General features: G+C 43.8%; 2 long non-coding RNA genes across 2 annotated transcripts in view; both read left to right on the forward strand.

Moving 5' to 3' along the window:
• Nucleotides 1–27,585, forward strand: part of LOC26533015 (uncharacterized) — a 41,819-nt gene that overhangs the window by 10,155 nt on the left and 4,079 nt on the right. The window contains exons 4-6 of the long non-coding RNA XR_004469507.1: nucleotides 7,391–7,437; nucleotides 15,231–15,464; nucleotides 21,258–21,544. This is a non-coding gene — a long non-coding RNA (uncharacterized lncRNA). The remainder of the gene's footprint in view (nucleotides 1–7,390; nucleotides 7,438–15,230; nucleotides 15,465–21,257; nucleotides 21,545–27,585) is intronic.
• LOC26532805 (uncharacterized) lies at nucleotides 2,592–3,127 on the forward strand. Its single transcript, XR_001450943.2, has 3 exons — nucleotides 2,592–2,759; nucleotides 2,812–2,939; nucleotides 2,999–3,127. It is a non-coding gene; the product is annotated as an uncharacterized lncRNA (long non-coding RNA).

Consider the following 27,585-nt stretch of genomic DNA (forward strand, 5'->3'; position numbering starts at 1 on the left):
CATGAGCTATTCTCAGATACTTCTACTACCATTTGGCGGGGCCAAGGTCCTACTTCGCGTGTCGCGATATGCGACACTTTCAAGTTCCTTGTTCGGACATTTTCCATTAAATTAGTCTTAGTGTCAAAATTGTGACACAAAAACTGATGGGCGGTCCTCCACCCAATGCTAATGTATTGTACTAAATTATTAACTGGGTCAAAGTGGCGGCACAAATAAAAAGTCTCCAACATTTCTATGGAACAAACTGTCAAAATGTTGGCCGCGAGGAGGTTGACATTTGTGAAAAAAGTGGCTGTTGATTGGGGGCTGTTTTCTTTGGAGAAAGAATGTTTTCATTATCAGGAGACAACAGTATCCTTAGCTGTACTCCCCTGTGGCTGTAGGCCGGGAAATATTAAAGAGAACATGCCAGGGTATTCCCATTAAATACTTGGCTCCAGGTGCTCATCCTTTCATCAACTTTGACCCACATATTGTGTGTGCAAATACTGTTTGCAATGCGACTTTCCTTAACCTCAATGTAAATACTCCGCCATTAATAAAAGAAATCCCACAAAAAAAGGCGATGAGAATACGAATTGAATTCCTTACAAATCATGTTGACAAATTCGACTGTAGGCCAAGGAGGCGCACACATCCCATTGAGAAGGGGGACTAAGCCCCTTCCTCTCTCTCTCTCTCTCGCAGTCAAGTGCAAGCCCAACCCCAATCCCCGACCCCAGTGTCAGATCACCAGGTCTCCTCAGGGCCGTCGGTGTAATAACTTAAAATCCTATAATAAAGCTACTTACTGCCGTATTCGCTCTCATCCTCATCCTCTCATCCTCGTTGTCGTCGTCGCCGTCTTCGTTGTCGTCGTTGCTCTAACAATAACTATTTTTCTTGGGATTTGGCTTTGGCTCGAATTGAGTTCTCGAGGCTTTCTGCCACACCACAAATGTGCAAGTCAAGTCAAGTGCATACGTCACTGGTTCCATTATATAGAGAGAGAGACTCAATTCCAGTCCCCAGCAGCAGCAGCCAGGTCTAAGTGCATGGCATCAATTTTTTGCCCCCCCTACCACATATACCATATATTTTATATATTTTTTTTTAGTTACTTTTCTGTCTATAAAAAATTTCCTACCAAGCGGACTGGATTAAGATTGAATTTTTCTCTTGGCGCAGGTCGCCTCCCCACAACCCCCTACAATCTTGGCTACCGGGTCTTCTCTTTTTCTCGTCAGGTGAAGAGTCGTTTAGATATCCTACACAAAAGGCTGCTAAAAAATATTTTCATGTTGAAATAGAAATATTTCCCCATTGAAATTGGAAACGTTTTTGCCATTGTGTCCTGTATCTCTGCTTGGATGTGTGTGTGTGTGTGTGTGTGTGTGTGTGTGTGTGTGTGAGTGTCTCTGTGTGCAACCGGATGTTGTACAGTTATTGGAATGTCTCTTCAATCCCCAGACTCCTACCCCCATCACAGTCGTAGATGCGAAGACTACGACAATGGACTATTAGTTGGCATTTTTCTAGTATTTTTGTCGTTCCTCGTTGTCCTCGTTCTCGTCCTCGTCCTCGGACAGGAAATGGTAAACTGATTTCTCTTATTAATTTCAGTTGGCAATTTGTGCAGATAAATCAGCACAGTTGTCCGGCTCTGGGTCTCCCTTTCACTGTACCTCCAAAAACCCCAAACCAAGACCCTAGATTTCCATTCCCCCATTACCATTCATTCACTCTCAAAAAGTGAGCTCAACAATTGCTCGCATATTTGTTGAGAATAAGCATTCAAGAATTTTCCAAGTAAATTAACCTTTTGCATGGCACTTTTCCAACTGCAGGAGGACTGAAGGACAGTCATGGTAGTGGGAGGCGGGCGGCGGGCGGCGGGCGTTAAGGGGCCACCCGATGCTCCTGCTTTAGCTTCTCAGAGCTCCCTCATATTTGTCATTGCATAATTTGATGCTGTAAATGGAATTTTCACGAAGCTCTCACTTTGCAGTGGAATTGCATTGCTGTACGAAAATTCGTGTTGAAAACTCAATGGGGGCACTATTGCTGTTATGAATGTGTGGATGGAGTGGAGTAAAGGGTTTAAGACATGGACGATGAAATATTGATCGCATAGAAAGAGGCAACCTTATGCTGACAGATTTGTGCAGCATAATAGAAGAAGAGAAATACAACGAGGGGGAACGTTGTGAGTTGCTGCGGACACCGCAACTCTACATTTATACCCGATACTAAGTCAGTATGGCTTTCCTCCGGCAGACGTCGCTAATATTAAGCGACACGACAAAGAGTGCGTGCGAGAGAGACAGAAAATCAGTATGATTTGTTCCTTTTGGCTATAAAAATGATCCGATCTGAACCAGATTCAGCAATCTGTTAGATATGGTCATTCTCTATGATTGCGCGTTTATAGTTTTCTCGAATCTTCAATATTGTGGATACCACAGATTTGCGTTCTTTGGTGGGGCAAAATTTTGAAATTATCTTGATTCAGTCTGATATCACAGTAGGCTGGATACAAAATGTAGCTCTAGCGCTCATAGTTTTATTGTCTGTCAGACTAACACAACATGTAAAGGAATCGAGATATCTTGTTTATATATTTTATGTATGTAAAGACCGCGCTCTAGGGAGAGATCGTCTGATAGTATACAAATGGAAACCAAATCGATTACCCAAAAACAATTGTAAGACAAAGCTCTTCCGTCAGCCCCTGCAATGCCTCAGGCTTACCGATATGGAGGACAAGTTCCAATGAAGTAAGTTCCATTACGTTCCGTACCATCACAATAAAACGAGTATCCTGTATAGGTAATAAGAATGATGGGCCAGGCATGTACTTCCACACTAGACCCCCAGGCAGCAGAACAGCGGCGGTTGTAAGAGTCTGAGGTAGATTTCCCATTTCAGCGAGAGCTCTCCAATTTGTATTTTCTATGGTATGTTACACCATTCATCTATATGAAGATTATTGACTTACTTACAAAATATCCCACAGATACGAAGAAGCTATCGCAATTACTTCGACTAACACTGTTCTTTCTTGGGTATCAGAAGCACATTTTGATTTCTCGACTCAAAAAAATTGCAATAAAATAAATCAATCAACAAATTTTCAACCTCAGTAGAGGGCCTCGGTCTGAGGGCGTATAAAAGAGAGAGAGTGAGAGAGAGAGAGGGAGGGCGCGAAGTGATAGCGAAAACGATTGCACTGAAGCCTCGTATCGCCTCAAGACGAGTTCTCATTCGGGTGCGTCGTGTGCCAGCGATCGGTGGTTGTCTCTTTCGTTTTCGTGTCTGTGAGAGAGCGTGCATATTTGAGCTCTGCCTAAACACGGGACTGATTAGCAACCTTGGATGTTGGGTATATTTCTGTCGGAGGGTGAGCCATGTACCACGATCGAACGCTTAACAAATAAACTAAAAGAGGAACACATTCCAAATTTATTTCTCCTCCGTCCTTCACATTCAATGTATGTATCTTCAAGGCATTCCTTAACTGCTTAACTCAAAAGCCCACATCCAGATGTGTGTGTGTATGCAATGTAGGGCCATTGTGCAACGGTATTTTTAATGATTTCAATTAGGCTGAATGGTCATTCGAGGCATTATAACAACATTAACAATAATAACAGCAACGACGTGACTTTTGCGCAAATTGTTAACGTCGGCACGGCTCCTCGTCTCACATTGTTGTAGGCCGTTGTCCGCTGTTGTTCGCTGTTGTCCGGTGTCGGCTGCTGTTGCACTAAATATTTTAATTAAAGAAATAATTACATTTAATGCATTTCGGTATAAAACACGTGAAATCGCCACACGGCCGCTCCGACCAGTCGTTGGTATTTTTTTTAAAACTTCATTAAACGAATTTATTGCAAGCAGGCATTGTCGGTGGGGCAGGGCCGGTCAGGTCTTGGCAATGGAATGGCAATGGCAACGAGCGAATCCAATTTAAATCCCACATGGAAAAAAGCGAACAAAAATGCAACAAATAAATGTGCGAGTGTCACTTTTAGGTCATCAATGAAATGCGCACCTACGACATTTTTGCTCGTTCAATTATTTCAATTAAATCAACATACGAAAATAATAAAAATGAAAAAAAAACAAGAGGAATATCGCGAAGAGTTGCTGGAAAATATAAGAGAGGACACGAATGGCGAGAGACATGCGGTTGACACAAATGAAATTTCAATTTGCTCGCCTGTCGTGTTGCATACTCGAGCGGAGCTCTGAAATGACTCTTCAATTATTTTGGTATTATCCCAAGGGGAGAGAAAGAGAGCCACAGCGAGAGGAGTGCCCAGAATTGGCGGGGCTCAAAATTAAATACTAATTAATAAGAGCTGATCAATTTTGAGGTGTTTAGAGAGTGGATATCATTAGGGAAAGAGGAATGAGCAAAGATTTCACATATTAAGTATAGAAAAAACTATATATTGAGTCTTAGTGTCTTGAGACCTTGAAAATCTGGAAAATATGTGACTTTTATTTAGAAAAGTAGATGCCAAAGCCACATGAAACCATATACCACATTGGAACTTCTTTTGCCCCACTTCAACCGACTTTAAGCTATAGAAATCTCGAAGAAATCCACCACAGACACATAGTCATCTATTATTTAATTAATTACTCAATCTACAAGTTAATCAAAGATACATATTTGCCAGTCTTCTGGCCCTGACTGAATTTTGACTTGTACGACAATTAGTCCCTAAGAACCTCCTTAAAACAGCCCCTGCCCTCTCTCAGACCCGTTGCCACTTGCCACCTGCCGCATGAATATGTATAAAATAATTGACTTTACTCTGGAAACAGAAGAAGCAGCAATGATTTCTCGGAAATTTTCTTTTACTAAAATGTATTCCTGTTGCTGGTCGCAATTTTCCTTTACTCACACACTCATAACTCCTTCGAGGGTAAATGGAAAATTTCCAAGATACATTCGCTATGATTCAACCTTGTAGATAGATGTATTTCTTTTCGCACTTTCTCCTTGTGGCTGGGCCTGGGGCTGGGGCTGTGGCTGTGGCTGTGCGAGTGCTGCTCCTGCTGCGGGTTCCACCGCTGCCTTCCATTTGCTGTGGCATATTTAATAACAGCGCATTAAGATGCGACACATTTGCAGTCAAGTCAACAAATTGCCGACAGCAATACTCGTACCCCACCACCCCGAAACCCACACGTACACACACACACACACACAAACACACACCAGCAGCCATCCCTGCCACAACGCGCGCACTCATCTGCTGGCAACACCCTAAAATGTTGACGACGTGCGCGCTTTAATCTTGTTTAAAAATGCGCAGCTGTAACAACAACAAGGAATGCGTGACTGTGAGTGCGAGTGTGCGGCGGAGGTGACTCCATGCCAACACCAACACCAACACCAACATTTGAAATGATTCCGAACAGAAGGATGCCCTAGAATCGGGATTTTTTAAAGTAAAATTTCATAAGAGTTTCCTCTTATTATAAGAAAATATTGGATATTTATCTGAAGGATATCTGAAGGATTTTTTAGTGGAAAATCTTGCCTTCAATAGCTCTCTTCAATAGCTCTCAAATTTCGGATATCAAAAGGTTTTAGGTAATAATCAGAAAAGTATACACACCAGATCTTATACCTTCTAAATTCTTCCAAAATCTCTGTTTGGAAAAGAGAGCCAGTGAGGGAGCCGGTACCAAATGTTTCTCAGTTATCCAGCTTTGTTCCATCAGCTTCTATCCCTAAACGCTACTCCGTGAAACCCTTTCTTCCCCAAGAAACCAGTACACCCTTCTTCGCTGCAAGGCCCTGGGTATTAAGACTGAAGGAAAACCCGAGTGGAGAGTGTGGAAAAGTGGGGCGCCCGGTGCTGTGCGTATTTAGGCGGCCGTCTTGTCAAATCTGCGCTGTGAAGCATTCTAATGAGAAGTGCTCTGCTGTGCTCTGCTCCTCCCCACTCCAACCTGTTCGGTTGGCTCCTCTAAGTTTACTTGACTTGCCTTCGTTATAAGGACAGCAACAACAGCAACAACAAAGGTAACAGTAACAGGGTCCTGCTATCACAGCCGCATAATCAAAGGGCGTTGGGCATGGCAGCCACTTTGCTTTTGGCTGCCTCCTTTTTATGCTCACCTTGGTATATCATATTTTTTTTTGTTGTTGCTTTTCCTTTTCTTTTTGGCTTTTTGGCGCTGTATTCCTTCTTTTTTTTATGTGCGATATATAATTTCATATTTTTTAAGATAATTATGTCGATAAGTTGGAAAAAGGTAATGCATGCCGGTAAATAAACCAAGGCAGAGGCAGCAGAGATGCCTGCCCCAAGGGTGAAAGTAAAAGCATAAAGAAAATGTGTAAGCCGGGAAGGGGAGGGTCAGGGCAGGGGGAAATATGAAATCCGAAAGAAAACGGAGCTAAGAGTACCCCGTACTTAAGAAAATATAGGGAGCAGGGATCGATTGGTTCTATAATCACTAATGGAAAATATTTGTTAGAATTTGCATTGTTTTTCGACTGGAAATAGCTGGTAGTTTTTGTTTAATTTTTTAAATATTTTTTAATTTAATTAAAGGAAATATATCTCTCAGATTTCCGCTATATTTTCCACTCTCGCATCCTTTGAACTCCTTATAAGAATACTTCCTTTCTGCGGCCACCGGAAAGAAGCCAAATTACATGATACTCTCGGGCTCCATCATATCATTTTGCACAAAAGTATATATTCCATTGCCCCCTTTGCCAGCTGCAAAAGAAAATCGGATTTTCAATAGAATCCTTCTCTGTCTCGCTCCGAGTCACTGTAGCTCTCTCTCCTCCTTTTTGGTAGACAAAGCGAAATGTTTTCTGGGCCACAAAGCCCCCTACTGGAAACTGGCTCAGAGCAGCAGCAGCAGCAGCAGCGGTGCGGCATCGGCATCGGCAGCAACAATAACAATCACAACGCGTTGGGGCAACTTAAATCCTTGCCAAGATTGTTCAGCCAGTCGCTGCAATTTCATTAGAGCTGCTCCCTCCGATCCAGGAGCCCAGTAACCAGCAGCCAAGCAGCAGCCAAGCAGCATCCCGGCAGCCAGTTCTCAGTATCCTGGCATTGACTCTGCCTAAGGCCAGGAAGCAGCATGCCAAATTTGCTCTCTCGGAGTTTGCCAAATAAAAAAATCACAAAAAAAAAACTCGAAGGAAGAAGCCACTGAAAGCCCCAGTGGCAGTCAGTCCTTCAGTCAATCTTCCAGTTGCGGCCTAGAAAAGGCATTAAATCTATTTTAATTATCATTGGGGGCAGGATATCAATAGAATAGTGTGTAAATGTATGGGAAAGACTCGAACTATAGTCTTGGGATAATATTTGAGAATTTTTGAGAGATATCTACATCGATCTGTTTCTATTTTTTCTTTCAGAAGGAACCTCCAACTTTTTTTGCCCATAAATTAAGAAGCAACTACAGGTAAATAAAATAACCATATCTCTAGTATCAAATGACAACCAATTAAAGCTATTAGCCATGGAAAAGTTTAACACTTCTCTTCCCTCACCCTCTGCCTCTGCCTCTCCCCCCCTCTCTCTCTCTCTCTCCAGCAAATCATTAACTTTTTCCGACTAATAATGACGCACATACATACATAATTGTCTGTTGTGCGACTGCACGCATTCATTTCATTAGGCTGAAAATCTCAATTTCAGTTATCCAATATTCTGTACATCCGACCAGCCCACTCCCTCCCCCTCCCCCCTCCCCCACTTGATGCAGTGTAGTGTAGTGCCTGCATAACAGTGTTACGCCCACTGTTCCGATACAATCAATAGCTTCAATTATGCGTGCATGGAATATTGCAATTTAAAATGCCGCACCGCGCAGTTGACACTGGCCACATGGCCGCACTGCAAAATGCACGGGTTGGAAACCTCAGCAACATTTAGCAGCGATGCATAAATCATGGCATACTTAACAGAGCAAACACCCACACACACACACACAGTTAGAGACACACACGAACACACATACTCGTTGATACTTATTCGAAATGTGTCCTGCTGCCCAAAACTGGGCTCGCGGTTGTTTTGATTTTGTTTGCAACCTTTAATTAGAAATATTGCCACATACTAAATGAGTCGAAAAGTGCGGAATTGTGAGGGTGGCAAGAGGCAGGTGGGCAGGGGGGGGGGATACCAAATTAAATATTGAAAAACGGAATAATAATTATGAGAAAAACATCGAGTGCATCAAGTTAATCCCGGTGCAAAATGCATCCCAAACCACATTCGTGCATTTATTTATGCATTTATGCGCAAAATTAACTAATTTAAGTGACATGAAATATTTTGGTTACCATTCGGTTTTCGGTTTTTCGGTTTCGATTGACGAGCGAACAAACAAAAGGCCATATTATACTGGATGATCGTGGGGGGTGGTGGGGCCTTTGGTTAGGCTCTGGTTGCATCGAATTAGCCGCCAATTGACTTATAATTGAGTTCATTAGCTGGAATAAATGGAACAGCCGAGAGATGGGCAAAATAATGCAATTACCTTTCAGTTTTTGATTCGCCGAAAAGAGCTCCCAAAAGAGTGACTGAATTATGTTGGGTTAGTACTTTCCTTCGACTACTTTTAGCACAACTTTGACAATCCACTGCCTCGCGCGAAATTAAGATGGAATTCCTTCATCTGCCACAGGAATGCCCCAGACACCATGCTAAATCTCTTGAGACCAGGCAGTAAATCAAATACAAAATGCTGGCACGTGCCGAAGGTCCACGCGATAACTAGTCACCAAGAATGGGCTAGGACTTGGGCTGCGAGGGGGGCGGTGGCCAAAGGATCCTTCGGTTAAAGAAAAAGTTGCGACCGGCGACTTGCGTCTTGGAAAAGTGCAAAAAAGGTTGAGAGAACTTATGACAAAGCAGTTTGCAAATCCAATTGATAAATTTTTAAACTTAAATATTATGTGGGTCTTGGCCTAGGTCCTGTCACTTTCACCCATACCCATATACATTGTATCTCTCCGTCTCCCTCTTCCACTCTGTCTCTTCTTTCTCCTTGTGGGTCAGCATCGATTATGGCTACGTGTATTTCAGGCCATAAATCACAGGGCAGGGCCAAGGCGAAGACTCTCGACTCCGCTGTTGGCTGTTGTCTGCCACTCTAATCGCATTAAAACCTAAACGGCAAAATCTTTACTACGTGTTCTTGTTAACTTTTACTAGGCACTGCCTCAGCTTCAGCTTCAGCTTCAGCCACTGGTCCCGGCCATAAGGCCAACTGCTTTAACGGAACTGCTGAATGGAAGGATGGGGCGGTTCATGGGATCATGGGCTTGGGCTTGGGCTTGGGCTCGGTCCTGGTCTTGGGCGGTGAATGGTTCCCAGGGTGCTGACTTCCGGTTAAGCTATAAATATTTGAGGCATTGTGTAGATTTGCTTTTACTTTGGGTCTGAGATGATTATAGGGTATTTTATGAGCTGCACTATTTTACTTGAAGAGGTTTTTACTATGAGAAAATGGTTAGACTATAAATTCAACATAACTTAAACTAAAAAGGAAGGATTTAAACTAGGAACCATAGTTGAGAACATTATTGAAAGAAACCATAAAGAATACCATTTGCCGCAGTATTTCCGTTGGTCCGAACGATGTCATTTGGAAGCCAACATTAATTAATGAACTAATGGACTTCAGGAACAGGTTTCATCCATGCTGTTCTTAATTTCTGGTAGTTACACTTTTACTGAAGCGCAACACATATGTACCCTTCGACTACCCTTCGAATTTGAGGCCAAGAAAAGGAGCACATTCTTTATCCTAAGCACCAATCAGCACTTTCGGATGAGCTCGAAAGCGAGACGAAGAAACGAAGCGGCTCTGCACTTATTGGTGTTGTCTGCCATTTTCTACAATTTATTCCATTTTAAATTTAATAAATTTAAAAAAATAAAATGTAGAAAAGTACAAAGTTGGAGGCGCAAATTTAATTTCAATTTGTTTCTGTTTCTGTGTGTGTTTTTTTTTGTTTTTGTCGCATTTGTCACAGTTTTGTCAGACGACAGTTGATGCGGGGATGCCAAATGGATTTCCCATTTTATTGCTGGACATTTTCACTTCTTGTTGGTGTTTTGTTGGGCTCTTTTTTTTTGTTTTGTTTTTTGTTGCCTAACTCTCTTGTCATCTTTTTTTCGGCCAAGTGGAGTGCGACGGTGTGGGGGGTGCCTTGTGGGTTAAGAACTTTGAACTTGTGCTGTAACTTTTACATCGCTGGGGCTCTCTGGATGTGACAAACGTTTGATTGCTCATGAAATCGATCGATTGTGGAAACGTGTTGATTGTATTGTTGTGTGCCACTGCCACTGCCACTGCCACACCACACACCACCCAGACCCCAGACCCCGGTACCCCTCGGCAGACCGAGGCTGAACCCAGGGGTCAAAAGTTTTCAATTCTCTCGTAAAAGTTGTTCTTTCTCTTTGGCGTGTGGCAGCATATAAAATGAAGTGTCCTCGTTACATCTTCTGGCTTTGGCTCCTGGCTGGAAATCATTTAAATACATCTCTCTCGCTTCCCGCAAAGCATTAAAATTGCATGCCAAAAAGGTCACAAAAGTCACAGGGATCCCCCAAATGGCGGAGTTGGCTTCGGGGAAATGGCGATAGACGACGGGCCGGGGCGTGTACTGTAACCACTTTCCCTGATGATTAATCTATCGATACTTATGAGCGGTGGTGGCGGTGGTGGCGGTGAGAGTGGGAGTGGGAGTTGGTTGACTTTGCGATTGGAAATCATATTGATACGCGTACTCTCTCTGCTGTCCAGGGACATGATGGATGTGTGTGGGTCTGACACAAGGCCTAGTCCAACCCACTAATTAAACGGAAACCCGAGTGCCCTCCGATAGGGTGGCCATTGTCACATGTTGCTTCGTTGCTTTGATTGAACTGATTGATCGCTTGTTGAGTGTTTAGCCAAAGGATTCCTAATACAATATATGGATTATTAGGGGCTATCGGACCAGCCACCAGCCCCCAGCCACATCATCATCATCGCTCATTTGCTGCTTTCGAATTATCAGTTTTCGATGAAATCTTTTATGTGTCGTACAAAAAGTTAGTATTGGATGGTATCTCCCCTTGATGGAATGATATTTCGCTTGTAATTTGTCACATTTACGCTCTCACTCTCTCTCTTTTTTCATTTCAAAAATGATGTAAAAAAGTTTTATTGTAAATTGCCTGAAAGAGGACAATATGCAAATAATTTTTGTTAAAAATGTTTTTGTATTGCGATTGCACATATTTTAATTTGCATAAACATGAGCAATGATTGGGCGGATTCCTCGGCGGAGTCTTCTCTGTATTTTCCGCTATCTGGTATCTGCTCCAATCGCTCGATGCTGCGTGACACGCAAATCCGACACGTAAAATAATAAGCGGAAATGTTGAAAAATTCAAAGCAGCTTACCTTCCGGTCTGCCCGACTCCTGCCGTTCCTTGCCGATGATGGGAGGGGGGGCAGGGCAAGTCCCTGCTCCATTCCATTATCGCATTGATGTTAGCTCCGAAAAGTCAAGATTTGTGCGCATTAATGGCTACGATTGAATTTTCAATATCTCAGGCACGTGACTGTCGCGGCCGCATCGATTTCATTGAAACCTGACGTGCTCAACATGTTTAATTGCTTCGCAGGGGAAAGGAAACGATGATACTGATGGTACTGAGGAATGCCACTGTGGACTGCGGGGAATGCGGGGCCGTATTTAAAGCGCATAAAAGTCGCGGTAGATACGTTTTTCCGGCTAGCAGGATGGAGGATGTACGCGGATATGTGTAGTCACCAATCTGTTGGCCATAAATTCACACTGCAATAACAGAGACAGAGTCAGAGATGGAGACGGAGGGGGGGGGAGGCGGAGACCGAGACGGAGCGCGTTGAGATTCGTTCATAAATGATAAAAAAAACAAAGTGCTGAAAATCGGAACGATGTACGACTTTCGAGATACTCTGAGGAAACAAAGTGTGATTGCAGATTGGTGGAGATACTCGTATTTCATACGGCGAAGACATGTGCAATTGATTGGTTTCTTTATTCCTTAAGGAATTCAACGATTCCTCAATGTTTAGAGGGAGTTTTGAGGTGGAAAACCGAAGATTTCCTGAGATTAAGAGGGACTTAAGGACCTTTGAAGAAGAACTTTTAATGGGAATAGTTCTTTAAAGGCTTTCTTTTGATTATTTGATCATATTATAGTTCTTGAAATATCTGTGATGAAGTTTCTTATAAGAGTGCTTACCATTAGTCACAAAAACCATTGAAGAATTATCAAAGAAGGTACTGAAAGGGTTACCCAAAAGTCATTGGATATAAAAGGATCCCTGCTCTGGGTTGTAGGACATTGAAATGTTTAGGAATGTCATCCGCCTTTCTTTCTTAACAAAAACGAATCATTAAAGATGTTTACAAGACGATTGAAAGGTCTCCTTCTCAGATAAATGCCAATATTTATGCCATGGGATATTGCTTTCGTATTGTCCAGTTTCCTGGCATTTTGTTACATCATCTGTGACCAAATCATATTGGCCATTTCCCTGAAACACCATACACCATGCAGCATGTATGGGGGAGCCATGGGCCGTCCAGGGATGGGCCTGGTGTGGGCACATCATACGTTAGGCGGGAGATTAATAGCCGCACTGAGTGCTTGGCACCTATCAAATTCAATCAGAGGCATTCATCAATTTTCAATTTGGCATTTCGACGAAGGCCACTGGAAACAGGGCAAAAGGGAAGAAGGCACACCAAGTGCCTGAAGAAGGAGAAGAGCGGCATGGCGCGGGGGGGGAAAACTACAAAAAAACAGGAAGTTCGCTTTGGCGACTTGGGTTCAATTTCTCTATAGCTGTAGCTCTCGGGCTCGGGCTCTGGCCCAGGCTCTGGCTCTGGCTCTTGGTGTCGGTATCGAGGGCAGACATCAAAAGCGAACGAACCCAAAGAGGCAGGCGCCAAAGGAGCAACAGCAACAGCAAAAAGTGCAGAGAAATATGAAAAATCGTCATTGACCGCAGAATAAACACACACACACAGATACACACAGATACAAACCCAGACCAACACCAACACCAACAGAGAGTGTCTGTGAAAATTGATTCAATGTCATAAATTAGATTTGAAATACTGAAAAGCTTTTGCCAAGGCTCTCTCTCTCTCTTTCTCTCTCTGTCTCTACACTTTTCCGAGAGCGGCCATAAAAATGTGTGAGGGGGGAAATTTGTTTTAGTTGCTCGACATTTTTGCACGCTCATTCGCACGGTGGGGCGGCGTACAGGGCAATGAAGCACCGCAAAATAAAGTAAATTATATTTACGTGTACTTTGCATAGCAATTGCGATGTGATTTGATTCTTTTTCATCCAATCCCAGTGCCAGTTCCAGTGCCAGTCCTCTCCCTTGTGCTTTGGTCCCTTTTTTTAGAGGCTGTCCCACACGGCGTATGCGCAACATTTTTGTTTGCACTGCATTAACAATATACCAGAAATATACCATTCGACGGAGCACAGAGTGGTGGCTGGGGCACCCGACGCGTGCCTTATAAATGATGTACAATCAATTAATTTGCGGCCTGTTTACAAAGCAACTTAGAGCTCAGTGCATTGTGGGGAGGGGCAGGGCATATATAATGGATCGCCTGGCGGTGGGTTGGAGGGGAAGCAATAACAAACACAAAAGTAGCCTTCAAAAAATTATGCGCAATTTGGCAGCAAATGTTGACGGCATTTATCACACTTGATAGGCAAAGTGTTTTGGTTAATGATGCCCTGTCGCCCAACATTACGCGCACAGCAATTTATTCTGTCGGTTTTTGGTTCTGCGAATCGATGGGACTGTCAAGTGAATAAATGACTGCCAGAGAAGCCACAGAAATTGGAACGGAAAATGTGCTCACTTTTGCTTCGGGGAATCAAAGAATTTTATGACATTTTTCAGACTAATTGAAAGGGGATTGAAAGCGAGAAGAACCCCCTATAGATTATTCCAATCTATTTAATTACTTGATCATTTGTAGAAGTTAATTCTGGGGAATGATTCATGGAGCATCAATCATCAAATCATCGAATCATTTCTAATCAAAATATTAAGATTTGAAGAACCAGAAGAAAGAGAAGATAGCAGAGAAAAACGAGTTATAGGGGACCTTCGCTTTGGACCCACATCCCACCCATCTACATATTTCCACCTACCCCCCTCCCCGCACTGGGCTCTGCTCTGCTCTGCTCTCCTGCCATCACATAACCCCAACGGTTTTATGACTGCAGTAACTTTGCGCCATAAAATAGGATTTCCTACTGAGCCTATTCACAACTTTTCGCATTAGACTTAAGCGCAAAGCTCGCTGGCAGTTCGCTCCTCGGTGGCCTTTCCCCCTTTTCCCCTTTCGTTGTTGTTTTTTTTCTTTCTTCTTTTATTTCGGGCATCGCGAGCAGCACCCCAGAACTCTGGGGCAATAAAAAACCTATACACATGTGAAATGTGGAAATGCTGGCGGGATTTATAGATGGCGACGCCTTTCTCCGGAGGACTGTGTGTGTGTTTGTGTGTGTTTGTTTGCAGTGGCTCTCCTTTTTTTCTTCCATTTTTAATAACCAGACAGACAAACCAACAAAGCCAAAAAACCAACAGACAAAACTCAGTGGCGTTCATCAGCTTTGTGGTTTTTCAAATAATAAAAAGAAAACATACACACACACACACACACCCGCACACACATTTATTTAAGAAATATTATTTGAAGTGTGCCCGGAAATTGTTACACTAAGCAGCAGGGAAAACAGAATTATATAGAAGGATAATATCTATTAAAATGCAGAATTTGGTGCCAAAAGCCAGAAAGAACAAAACAAGATCCTTTTGGCTCTTTGAACATCTGGCTTACACTTTTCATTGCATACTTTTTGGGGCACACAAGCAGAACGCTTCGACAGCTTTGTAATTAAATACATAGTGCCAAAAATCATAGGAATTAGCAAGCCATTTGGGAACCATTCTAAAGCCAATGAAATAATGTGAAAATATATTATAAAATAATTTGCCATTTCGGCATTCCGTCAGTGCCCAAATGATACCATAATTTCCATGAATAATAATTTGTAATGCAACATTTTGCAACAAACAATAAATAATAGATTTGCATGAATAATATTCTATGGCTGTTCTAATTTCAATTTCCCTATTTAATTCTTTTCCCCCCCGTTTTGTAGGGCAGTGCAGCAGCCACTTAGGATTTACCTTCGCAGCCCACACTCGCAAACATTTATGGCCGCACCGGAGGCAAACAACAAAGGCATTTTAATTAAATTAAATTCGTGCGAAAACAATTTGAAGAAGAAATATATTTATATTTTACGAGCGTGCCCTGCGAAAAACGGGGCAAATAAAAAGTCCGAGCAGCAGGAACGTGTTGCGACCAGCAAATTGAGCAGAAGACCAGACCGGTAAGGAAATCAAAGGCTTTAACCCTTTAACCAGATATCCGTTAAAACATTACCAACCAGCAAACACCAGGATGGAGTCCAAAGAAGGGAGGAGGGGCAAGGGTAGGCTGGCAGGAAGGCAGGCAGGCAGGCAAATAAATCAATTCTGATAATATCGTGCGTGTGTGGCTCCCCCTTGGCCCGACTTATAATAAAAATGCTTTATATGTTTTGATGGCAGCGACGGCGGCGGCCTTCAAGAAAATCCCAATAAATTGAAAAACAAAATCATTCAATTCAATGGCAGCAAATCAGGCGAGTAGGCACATCTAAAGAAGGGTTTGCGGGTAGCAGGGGACCGGGAATTGGTCGGAAATTGGGCGTGGAACAAATAAGACATCAACATCAGTGTTGGTTTCTTACGTCGAGTATGTGTTTGAGGGATTGGAAGGGGTTGTACGATAGGTCTACCAAGGAGAAAGGGATTTCCAAGGATGGCAGGATAAACATTTTCAATTGGATTAGAATATGCAAAATGTCGACTTTAGATGTCTTAAATTTTAGAGTGAAATTTCTAGAAATATTTTGAAAATATATAAATAAATGAGAGAATATTTTCCATTAAAAATATTTGAAATTTAAACAAAAACTCGACAACCAATTAAGTTTGGATTAATATCACTAGGTTCTATTAAAAATCGGAATTTGAATGGGAATGTTTAGCACAGATAAAGCTATTCTCTTTCCACATATATCCGTTAATGATTGGAGGGTACTATCCTTAAAATTTAAGGCTTTTTTTTGGGTTTTAAGCCCCATAACATAATTAATCTTTGAAAGAAAAAGAATCGCTGACAGCTGTGTCCACAACTGGACAAAGACCTAATGTATCTTATATCCCGGAAATCCCACAGAAATGAGTTAAGTACTCATCGAAAAACCATACAACATTAATAAACATATTAAATTCTGGCATTCCAGAATGAAATAATAAACCATTTGGCAATTGGTTCACGATGGAAATTTATGTGTCGAATGCAGACAATTTAATTTGTGGTCCACCAGCTGCCAAATGACGAATGAATTTATACAGTACCCCTGAAGTACACCCCTTTCTTGCATATTGCGCAGTCCTTAAATTAATGATAAAATTTCAGGTCTAAAATTTACAACAGGTTGTTGAAAACTTGTTCCACCTTTTTATCATCAGAGGCCGTCGACGCTGTAATGAGAGGTGGAACTCATAAATTAAAGCCAAATTGCAAAAGATGCTGGCGGCTGTCACAGTTTTGACCTTCACAGACGACTCCTCTTCCCGCCCCCTGTCTCCTGTCTTCTCTCTAAGTTTTAATTTAGTTTTAAGCCTCCGCAGAAGCAACCCCCACCCCCCCCCCCCCTCCACAGATGCAAAGGTCACTGTTGTTGCTGCTTCTTCGGGTGCTGTTCTTGTTGTTGTTTTTGTTGTTTGAGGAAGTTTTCAAAGTTTTCCATAAAGTTAAGTGCCGAACATTTTCGGCGCTGTGCTGTCGAAAACAACAAAGAAACTAATTGACTTGGATTAACGCTTTCCCTGTCTGCGGGTCGATGGATGGACGGACGGATGGACGGTTTCTCGGCGGCGGGGGGTGGGCGGGATGTGTGTGTGGATGGGCTCCCGTTTTTCACCCATAAATCTCTCGGTGCAAACTTTGGACACGAGACACCATTACCGTCTCAAGGTTGTCGCGATGGGCGTGGCATGGGGCGAAAGTTTAGCTTGTTGGCCTTGTTTGCCAGTAGTTTCCCCCGAAAATATATATAGCGCATACGCCATGTGTGTGTGCCTGAGGTCGAAATTGCCGCGATTGTAGCGATTGAGGAGCGAAAACTGAGATGGTGACCCAAGACTGCGCTTTAACTGAGACTCAAAGAAAAATCAATAGGCAAACGAGCTCACTGGCCACGCCCACAGCCCGGCAAATGGTTGGGTAACGCCCTCCCCGCCCAGGAGGGGGCAATGGCTGTGTGTCTTCCGCTGAGATTCCAGCAAACGTTGGCAAAAATTTATTGTGTGTGAAAATGTGTTGACTTCACTCAAAAGTTGCTCGCTCGCCCCGATTCCAACTGGGATTTATGTATATATCCTTTGCTCTCCCACACTCTATCCACACTCTCCCTCTCCCTCTCTCTCTCGCTGGTCCTGTTGTTTGGTCAAGATATCGTGCGTATCGTTTTTATGTGGTGGGGTCCATCCTCTCGGTACACACTGCATTCGCATTTTCCGTCAGATTTATTGCCCGCCTTTGATGTACTTACTTACTCCTTCGAATGTCCCCTGAGTTGCCAGAGTTTTCCCAAGGAAAATGGAAAATTCTTAAAGCAGAGAGAGGTGCGGATAAGGCCCTTGCCTTGCTCGTATTTCGTCAGCGATTATTTCGCCGAAATGAATGATGGAAATAATGGAAAACTTGAGCTGGGAAAACTGTCGCCCCGACGGCTATTAAAAATCACTTTGAGCATTCGGGCGCATGGCAACAATTCACTCATGGCCAAAAAAAATTATGATAAATTGTAGTTTAATCTGTGGAAAATTATGCAAATGCTAAAAAATGGAGCCATACCGAGAAACCGACTGTGGCATGCACTTTTCTCAGGAAGGCTGCTTTCCTCTCCGAAGCTAGAACTTTCTTCTGTTTCATTCAGCGCAAATACCCTGCCACCAATGGAGGGTACATTGAACCCACAAAAAAGCGGGGTAAATGTCAGAACCAACCCGAGGAAAAACAAAAAAAATATATATATATATAAAATAGAAATGTGGAAAATGTCAGCGGCCTGTAGGAAAAAGGGTTGCCCCCAGAGACAGGGCTGGCAACCATTATTTTAGCATTTCATTTATCATTCTCCGAATTGATGTAAATGTAATGAAAATTGGATTATGCCGTAATCATTGGGCCCGTACTCTGGTCCGTCCGTTAACCCTATTTATAATTATTTTCACTACCAGAAAAAAACAACACAATTTAAAGCCCGTCAACGTTAGCTGTCCGCGATGTTTGTTTCTTTTTTTTTTTTGGGGGGGAAAATCTTAAAGGGAAGGTAACATATTTTGTTGATTTATGGGCAGAACCCAACAAGGCGCTGTCGTCGCGGTCTGTCAATAAATCACGCCTTCCACCCACACCCAAAGGACTAAGGACTCGAACGAGCACAAAAACCGAATGGGTCTGGTGCTGGGGCTGGGGCTGGGGGCGCGAATCTAATTGTAAAGTTTTCCAAAGTGGGACAAGAATTAGTAAACTCCGACAAGCCGCGGCGTCATTATCAGCGCCACGGGGCTGCCAAAAACAGAACCAGAATCAGAATCAGACCCAAAACCAGAAGTAGAAGCAGTACCCAGGGCGGCGGCTCTCCATGAACAACCGCGCGACCTGACCACGATATGCCGAAACCACAATCCCCTTTTCCATCAACCGATACCCACCCCGGTTGGGCTGTCCACCACACTCACTCGCAAACAGGCGCCATCCGTACCACATTCTCGGAAAACACATTCCACGCCCACGCCCACGCCTACACTTTCACTTTCAGCTTTCTTCGGCGCTTTGGTCCCCTGGGCCTGAGCCTGGGCCTGGGCCTGGTCCTGGGCTCCGGCTTGCGTTCCTTTGCCGACTTTTGGCCCAATTTTAAAGCCATAAATTGGATGGCTTTTTGAGCGTTTAAAGTGTGCCCGGCAATGTCGAATATTTGATATAACAATTATATAAATGCCGTATGCCTTATGCATCAGTAGACACGCCAAAGTCGAAGCCAGGGCCATGCCAGGCGTCGAGGGGAGGGGAGCGGCGCAAGCAGTCAAGGCTCAAAGGCAGAGGCAGTCGCCCTTCTTAGTCTCGGTCTCAAGGAGAGATAATAGCTGCGGGCCAAAGAAAAACATTGCCAATTCCTTTCGAAAATTTTTATTATGTCTTATAAGTCCATCAATGGCAGGGCATGGGGCGTGGGGTGTGCCACAGTTCAGGGCTGGGCGATTATCGATAGGGAATGTTTTTATAAAGCTGTACAAATGCTGATCGCCTACAAAACCTTGGTAAAAGGGGCCCTTTGGGGCCAGAGGGGTTTAGGTGTTCTGAATCGTGTTGATTATTTTTCATAGGTTTTCGATAGGCCTCGATAGTGGCTTTTGCCTGTTCCTTCTCGTTTTGCCATCCCTGACAACGAGGCTCAGAATGCGTTGGCCGTATCCTTGGCGGCCGCCTGCTAAAAATGCGCAGCACAACAAATCCCCAAATCCCCGCTAGCAAATTTATTTTAATTCACTTTTGGACGCTGCCTGTCGCTCGTTTTGCGTTTCCGTTCCGTTTCGTTTCTTTTGCCTTTTATTTGGTTTTTGGCAATGCCAATTTCCTGTGCCACTCCAGCTCCAGCTCCAGCTCCGGCTCCTGCTCGTGCTCCTCCTATGGCCCACGTCTTGGCCTGACACTTGGCGACATTGAAATGAGCACTTTAGGCAAATACGGCCCAGTGCCCAGGACCCAGGGGCACAGGCCGGTCACTGGGGGATAGCACGGTGGCGAGGGGACAGCAGGGGTGGTGTTGGACAGAGCAAACAACGAACTAAACACCAAAAACAGAAGTCGTCACTGTTATCAAATGTATTTTTATGCTCTTTTGATTTTTATGACCGTGGCGGGCGGCAAACAGCAGCCCAAGAGCTGCCCGCAATGGCTGTCGCAGGACACTTGATAAGTGGTCTGGGGAATAGACCCAAGAAGGACCTCGTGGCCCCCTCCCCCATGACGATTATGTTGTAGGCCGCTTATAACCTCAGGACGGTGCACCGTGGCGGCGGGGGGTGAGGGGGAAATACGAATAGTTTTCCTTCGGCTACGGCTACTTAAAATTAAACAAATTACAGCCACGAACGGACGGTGGGAGGGGGGGAATTGTTTATCCGAGTGTTGTCGTCGAATTGTCCTCGCGGCGAGTCCTCGTTGTCAGCGCTGTTTTGTCAGGGGATGGATATACTCGGCTATCTGGCAAATTCATGTTGGCAGGCGCGTGCTGGAATTAAATGTGCCGTGAAATAAATCCAAGGAACGACACAGCCAGAGCCACAGTCAGAGACTTTTGGCCAAAAACTCGCTGCCTGCCAAATGTCCTTCACAGCGGATGAATCCCTGTCTGTCTCGCTGTCCCTGTGTGTGTCATTAATAGAAACAAAAAGTGAATTGAATCCGAAACCAAACGAAGTCGGGAGTCGGTCGGGGAATTGCTAACAAGCGGACCACGACCTCGACGACCTCTCCTCCCCGGGGGTGGGATCGGAAACAAAAGACGTTGTTCGTACAAGGAAAACAACAATTATGGCCGGACCCCGAACATAACCGCTCTTTAATGGGGATTAAATTTATAGAAAATAATTCGCCAGGCCAGATGCTGCAGGAGCAGGAGCAGGAGCAGGAGCAGGAGATGCAGAAATATAATACATTTTAATGCCGAGAAATAATAATCATTGAGAAAACAACATTGATCTGCCCTCGGGAGGGATTGTTTCAATGGGACATTAGCCGAGCGGACCTTTTGGATTGGCGAGGACGGAGACGGGGACGGACACGGGGATTTGACATGCCATACTCCCTCGTAAAGGTTAACTAAGAAGCGCCCCTGGGGGTATTGGATTGGAGAAGAGCAATCTGCTCGGAAATGCCCATAATTTCATTCATTTCCAATTCAATAGAAATTATCAAAGCATTTTAGTGCCTTTACACGTTTACCTTTCTGTTATCTAGTCGTTGGAGTTAATCTACTGTCAAGTTAAAATTATTCTTTCAGATATACAATGCCGAAAGACGACCAATCTGCAGCCGAAAAGGATGTGCCTGCCAACACAAAAGCGGTTCATTAATTGAATGGGGAATTACAACAAAGTCAGCGATAAGTTGTCTAGCCAACCACCGGGCGAGCACTCAGCCATTCAGCCACTCAACCACTCAACCACTCGAACAATCAACCACTCAACCTCCTGTGTACCGTGTCCCGTGTCCTGTGTCGGAGTCCGAGTCGGAGACAAACCGCATTTCTTGGAGCAGGCAGCTGGCCGAAACCCTGGCAACAAAATGGTAAGGCATTTAGGGCACACAACATTTTCCGACTCGTGCTCGTATCTTTGTGTGTGTGTGTGTGTTTGGGTGTCCTGTCTATCTGTCTGTTTGTGTGTGTGTGCCTTATTTATCTCAACACAAAGATGACATTTGTGTTGAAACAGGCAAATTAGTATTTATTGCTTTTTGCTGCTGCTGACATATTATTTTATTTGTTTAATTAATTCACCAAAAAATGACCACAAAGCAAAATCGTCTCAGATCCTGTTTCTGCCTTGCTTTCTCACTCCGGCTTTGCCTCTGTCTCCTCTGTCTCTCCCTTTTCGTTTCTCTTTTTCCTTTTCCTTCATTTCTCTGTTATGTCATATGGCATATGGCATTCGTAATAAATAAGCAACAGATAACCGAAAAAGACAATTAAAGGAGAGGCCCCCAAAAACTTTGGCGCTCGTAAATTTCCGGCCGTAGTTTGAGTTGATTTAATGGCTCTGCTCCCCTCCCTAGACACACACCCACACCCACACACACACACACACACACACACATCTCTAGGCACACATAATTAAATCAACTAAATATTTAACGGGCATTTGTCCGAGGGGGGGGCTCTGCTCTCCACCATCGTCCACATCGTCCTTCATCCATCGTCTTGGATTTTTATTACATTGCTGCGGCATTAAGTGTGCCGAGAGTTGGTTGTCCTTCCCCCTGCCACCTCCCCCATAAATTAACAATGGCAAGGACAAAATTATATTAAGTAAATCATGTGGTGATGTTCCATTTGCTCCCCCCCCCCCCCCCCCCTGACTTCGTCTGGGCGTTCACTTTCGGCTCTGGTTTTGTTTCTCGATAATAATTAAGTGTTGACTGGCTAAAATGCTTTAAGATGGACAGCTGGCATGAAAATTTAATGGGAATACAAGGACAAGGAAAGTTTCCGAAGGATAACTGGATGTGGCCTAGCGGTTTTATCTTCTTGTGAGAATTTTGTTGGATCTTCTTAAAAGTAATAGTTGTTTGAGGTAAAACTCCTATACACAAAGGCATTTAATGGCAATCACAAATGGTTGCCTCCACGTTTAACTTTGATTTCGAGTTGTCCGTGACTCAATTTCCAGCAAAAGTCCATACTTAATTGGTTTTATATCGTAGTCATATACTAACAAACAAATTTTTACTACAATCACACATATTTAACGCTCTTTCGGTCGCTGGTCGGAAAAAACTGAAGTAAAAATATTTTTAAATTAAAATCCTGTATTTTTGCAGCCCATACTAAATTTTTTCCAATAAGTGAATTTGTTTCGCTTAAAATAATAGCAAATCCAATATTTTAGAATTTTTAAAACTAGTAATTAATTAATATTTTGTGGCATTAATAAGGGGTAAGGAAAGAATGAGCTTTAGATAACAGTTTAACACTGTTGAGATTTCATCAACGATGCAGCCATGCTCCGCCAAAGGAGGTGGCCTTACGGGCAAGGACACCTGCCAAAAAGCCACTTCAAATGTTCGAAAAAATCCCTCTTCGTCGGAGGAGAGCACTACAGCTGCACTAAATATCAACCGACTGAGTATCGGGCTTAAATGTCGAGCATCACAACGTGCCCGCTCGTTTATAATGCTTTTAAGTGGAAAACAAGCAGATAATTTCCGTATCCAACTTTCCGTAAGTGGAGTACATACACCAGTCTCAAGTGCTAGCTCTCTCCATCAACATGAAGTTAATTATCGTTCTCCTCCTAGGTGATTAATAGAGATATTTTTCTACAGTTTAATTCGATTTACTATCGAAGAACCTTGGTCCCGAATTAGCTCCTGTGAGTCGGGGCATAAAGCACGAGGGTTGTTCGGTGGATTGTCCCACAGACGGATCGATGGACGAAAAGAGGTGTGCCTATGACAAAGTTTGCGGATTTGAGGCCGAAAACCAATGTCAGCTAAGTGCGGAGATATGCCTGCGGGAATTGAACGGCAGACCCCGTGAGCTCTTTACCATTTTTACTTGTATGCCCTGCAATAAATGGATCGACTTTCAATAGGTTTTATCCAGGCAATTACCGGATACTGTGTGGACACAAATAAAGAACCCTGTAAACGTATGGTAGATACAATTTTTGCATGAACAGAATAGATTGATGCCGCATCCGAATGAATCATTAATTATTTATTTCTTAGTAGAAGAAATATATAAATAATATTTACGATAACCACTGACTGGAGAAGCCACAAATGCCTGAGTGAGGTTCTTTTTCGTTGTCCTGCTGCTTTTCCCCATAGATTTGATGAGGAAACTCGTTCTGCAAAAAACGTAGCATACTTATTGGGGGCCTTGAAAAATTAAACATCTCCAAAGGGAGTGGATCCATTGGCCATCTCCAAAACCGCAACCAAATGAGAACGAGCATGCTATATGTGGGCGTCCCACTACTAGGCGTGGCCGCATTTTCAGCTAAGTGCGGAGATTGTATGTCTGCGGGAACTGAACAACAGACCCCGTCAGCTCTTTACCATTTTCAATCGAATACCCTGCAATAAATAGTTCGAATTTGTTATTGGTTTTATCAACTAGCGCGCTGCAGCTTTCTATGAATAGATTTGATGAGGAAACTCGTTCTGCAACAAACGTAGCATACTTATTGGGGGCCTTGAAAAATGAAACATCTCTAAAGACGATGGATCATTCGTTCCTCTGGCCATCTCCAAAATCGCAACCAAGTGAAAACGAGCATGTTATATGTGGGCGTCCCAGTGCTGGGCGTGGCCGCATTGTCACTGCCACTGGGAGCAGCAACTTGCAACATTGTCGGTTTATGGGTCACAACCGTTTGACTGCATTCATGGATGGCCTGGTCGTCGGTCGTCAGTTGTTTGTAGCTCGTTCTTATTGTTATGGCTAGTGTTTCTTACGGCTTCATGTTGTCCATAATAAAGCAAACATATGACAAGCCAGAAACAAGAAAGGGCCAGAGATGGAGAGGGAGAGGCAGGGAATTCTTGAGAGAATCCGAAATGTTTAACCCTGCAGGCAGCCCGGAGACGAGCAGCCAATAAAGTCAGCGGAAGCTGAGAAAAGTCATGAAAAATGTTGCCGAAAAAAAAAAGAAAAACACAGCCAAAGGAGCAATGGGGGAATGCCGCAACGAGGCGGGAATGTACGAGGAGTATCTCTGTGTTATTATTATTTTTACTGCAAGGCATTCGCATAAAGGACATAATCATATTTTTCATCAAAGTCAGCAGCAGCGATAAAAACTACAAGAACATACATACTCACACACACCCCACACATACGAGTGAATGTCGGTTCTATGTACATATATGTGTATGTATGTATGTATCCCCTACCCAGCTCTCTTTCTCCCTTTCTCTTTCGCTTTCTCGCTGTGGCTCGGTCGGAGCATATCTATTCTGCAGTTGCTGTCAACATTTTTCATATCATAAACACTTTTAGTGTTGATATTACCAACAATAACTTTTACCTCACACACACACACTCACAGACACACGTCCGCGTCCGTATCCGGGGCTGTACATATAGGAGACACGCCCACCCGTCGCGTTGCGGCGAAGGTTCATCCTTTTCCTTCACGATTTTTGTTTTTCCGTGGCATTCTCTGACGCGTCTCCTGGCCCACATAGCAGCACGCAAAATGTTGGCCTTCATGTCACGGAAAACCCTTTAAGGAATCCGAATCAGCCCTGTGATTCGATAGATGATGTGTGGAATCCTTTCCTAGTGGTTGCTTTCCCCCCTTCCTCCCTTAAAGAACAGGCTTCTGGTAATATTTTTTAATGGGTTTCAATCATTGCAATCCCCGAATCACAGGGCGCATCTGTGCATGCAATCGACATACGATTTGTGGGCCTTCTCGTTGCAGGTGTTGCTCCGTTCGCAATTCTCCGTGAATGTATTGAAGTAAAACCGCGACATGTGACAGTTTTCGGCATCGTGCGGGGGTCTCTGGCACAGCGACGGTAGCGGCGGTTTGTTGGGGGTCGCTGAAGCTTCTTTGCGAAATTAAATCAATAAAATGGGGCTGGCCATAGACACTATTTCTTGATAATTACGTTTAACGAGGAACCAAGCGGTCAGCAGTATAGAAATAATCACGGCACTCAGTGAGGCAGAAATTATCGGACATTTGTACTTCTTCATAGCTCACAAAAACTAGAGAAATGTTTTACGGCAGAAAGTAACTCGAATTTGGGTATGAAACGAATTCGATTCGTATTGGGGAGGGGCATCGAATTGATTCGCTTACCTGAAAAATGCATTTGGTTAAGGTAACTCCAGAGCTTCAGGGAATATCTGGAGACCTCTGGCGCTTATCAGACGGCAACCGGCAACCGGCAGCACTTTCGCGTGCTTTATATAATTGAGTAATACGCATGAAAGTTGCAAAAGAGTTGGAATGAAAGGTTGTCCCTGGCTGGCTATTTTTAAACCTTTTCTTTCCTTTCTTTTCCCGGTCTTCACGTGCTGCCAGTGGCATGGGCGTCTGGCTCCACCGCAATTATGATACTCTTTCTCTGAGTTGGGTAGTGGCTTTCGATGAGGAACGAAAGGACCCAAAGACTCTTCCATGAATCATTGCTCTTGAGCACCCATCCTCTAAACAGAGCATCAATGATTCGGCCAACTCCATTCCTGTTCAGGCTCTTCTCTTTTAGTGTTTCTTCTTTGAATTTTTTTTTTTTGGTGCTTTTTGTGCGAGTGTATTCGGGGGTTTTAGAGAGATAATTACGAAAAATGTTTTGCGTGCCGCGTTCATTGCGCGATGGGCCAGGCATAATTATGACTCCTGCTGGGGTCTCCTTTCCCTGCCTTCCCCTATGCTGCACGAATGTGGGGGGTATGCTACCACTTTTCACTGCTGTTTGTTTTTTTTTTTTTTTGTTCCATTTCGTTTCGTTTCGCCGCTTGCTTTTTATGTATGGCGCGTGTGTTTTGTGTTAAATTTGTAGCTTCATTCCGACAAACAGGCCACGTAGATAAGACATTAAAAAGTACCAGATACCACAGAAGAACAAAAAAAAAAAACATTAACAAAAAGTACAGGAAAGAAAGTAAGAAAGGGAAGGACCAAGAGAAGGACCAGGGAGAAGGAGAGTGAGGCAAAGAGTTGAGATAATGTGCAGGACAATTGGTTACCTTCTTAGCCAGGTTCAATTGCGGGAATCAAGGTTTATGGAAAATTTTCAATTTGCTATGCAAATAGCTCTGAAAGAAGCGGGCAGCGGGCAGAGGGCAACGGGGAGCAGGGCGCCCAGATCGATCTGGGGCAACACATGTTGCTTGCCCCCAGAGCACTTCAGTTTGCCTGCCAACCGATTGCGATGCCACAACTAACTGCATTTTTCCATTCGAAAGTTTCTGTGTCTCTCTGCCATTCCGCTTTATGTTGCAGTTTAGACTCCATTTCCATCCATGTCTCCATGGCATCCATGGGCACTCCATGGCCCTCCTCCACTCCGCTCCTCGCCGCACGGTTATGGCCATGTCGGATGGCCATGCCAGAGCATCCATACCTTTGATGGCTTGCCAAACAGTTGGAATATGATTTTTGCAATTTTCGCATGAACTCAACCAAAAAATTAAACTCGACTCCGCCCTGCCCCTACCGCCGCCGCTTCTGTTGCAGAAATTGTAAACTTTTTAATACGTTCGGGGGCACTACGGCACTCCCCCGCGTGGCAGTTGCGCCTGTCATGGTTGTCAATCTCTGTGCGGCAGTCAATAGAAAAAAAGCGAATCTCCAGTGCCCCCACTTTAGGGGGGGATGGGGGCTCCAGTGCGATTCAGTAATATCGTTGTTTCTTTTTGCATTAAAAACTTTTCTGCTTTCGAAATATTTGAAAATTATTTTAATTAAGGCATTTTAATTAACACACACACATGCACACCCGGCACCGCGCCGGCAATCTAACACACGCACACCCAGCCACACACGCACGCACATATCACACTCGTACAAGTTGCTGTTGTCGATTTTTGTTGTCGCATAAATTGTTCGGTTCGGGGAGGAGCTCGGCTCACATCTCACACGGCCATAGCC

This window comes from Drosophila pseudoobscura, chromosome 4 (genome assembly GCF_009870125.1).
Source record: "Drosophila pseudoobscura strain MV-25-SWS-2005 chromosome 4, UCI_Dpse_MV25, whole genome shotgun sequence".
Classification (NCBI taxonomy): Eukaryota; Metazoa; Arthropoda; class Insecta; order Diptera; family Drosophilidae; genus Drosophila; species Drosophila pseudoobscura.